The sequence below is a fragment of the Colobus angolensis genome, unplaced genomic scaffold (assembly GCF_000951035.1).
Source record: "Colobus angolensis palliatus isolate OR3802 unplaced genomic scaffold, Cang.pa_1.0 Scaffold75, whole genome shotgun sequence".
Lineage (NCBI taxonomy): Eukaryota > Metazoa > Chordata > Mammalia > Primates > Cercopithecidae > Colobus > Colobus angolensis.
This window is the reverse complement of record NW_012121265.1, coordinates 9,688,435-9,689,852: the sequence shown is the minus strand read 5'-3', so window position 1 is coordinate 9,689,852 and position 1,418 is coordinate 9,688,435.

The following is a 1,418-nucleotide window of genomic DNA, read 5'->3' as shown; positions in this document are numbered from 1 at the left end:
ACTCCAGCCTGGGCAACAAGAGCAAAACTCAATTTCAAAAAAAAAAAAAAACTTCTCTCCAGTTTTACTGTGATCCATGCTTCGGTTTCCTCTGAACATATATTTTATTTTATTTTTTGTAACTAGAACTTTTATTTCCCTCTTCACTTTGGTTTAATTTCCCTCTTCACTTTGACTGCCAGGCAGCCATAAGTCCAATATGCAGTCAATCCAAGTATCTGTGTAGTATTTTTCATGTATATTTTAAGCTAATGTCAATCTTACCACAGACTTTAGTTCATTTATTTCCAACGTTACATATCCCCTCCATCAATTTCCTCACTTATTATTTTTGACAATCAAAACTGCAGACACCAAGACTTGTAGACTTGGCTTCAGATGATGCAATTAATAACCTCTTAAATATTTTTAAAAACTATAATTATTTATTACTTCTTCCATGGAGTCTATTGAGTTTGTTTCCATAGATAATTATTCTTTTGTTTAATGTTGGTGCTTCTCATTTCTGATTGTAGCTTTCCTAGATGTTTGGTGATTCCTAATTGTTGTCTGATCTCTTCCAGAACAGTTCTCTTCTGCACATTTGTCCTTCGTGTGTGTGTGTGTGTGTAAGGCTGAATATGTAAAGTGGAGGGGTGGGGAGCAGCTGGATCTGACTTCATCTGATTTCTAATCTTCAGAAATTCTTTCATTTTCAATCCACTACTGGAAGTTCTTTTATTAGACAGCATCATTGTTGAAATTTTTCGAAAAATATTTTCCTTCAGTTTTTATTTCATGGAATTTAGGATGAGAAGTAAAGTAGGCTCATGGGCTCAGCCTGCCATCTTCAGATCACTTGAGGGTATAAAAAGAGCTCAGCAACAGGCGAGAAATATGAGCTGACAGCTATGGAAATAAGCCCAGCAGAGTCACTAGAATTCAATGGCCAAGCTCTGGGGTTATATAATGCAGAATCAGAAAAGCAAGGAGGCCTCTAGCTGCCATCTTTTATTCTTGCATATGTGCACCTAATCCCAGCTGTTCGGCTCGAAACTCCTGAGTGCTGGCCTTAGAGCTCCTCTCAGTCTCTTTTCATTCCGATAGGATGAAAGAGATTATCATGAACTGGGAGAAACTTGCCAAACAAGAATCATAAGTGTGCAACAGTGAAAAAATAATTGCTAGCAGAAAGAAAATGGTTCATAGAACATCTATAGAAAATAATTAAAAGTTTGGTTCTCCTTAAAGAAGTTAGAGGTCAACAATATTTCTGGTATCAAAGAGGGGAATATGTGTACAAACCAAAGAATGGTGATGTACTTTAACAATGCTCTAGGTCAGGCATCTCTAGCAGTGAACACTACTATTACAGGCCATGTTGAGACAAAGCAGCTGAGACAAATGCTGCCCAGCATCTTAAACCAGCTTGGTACAGA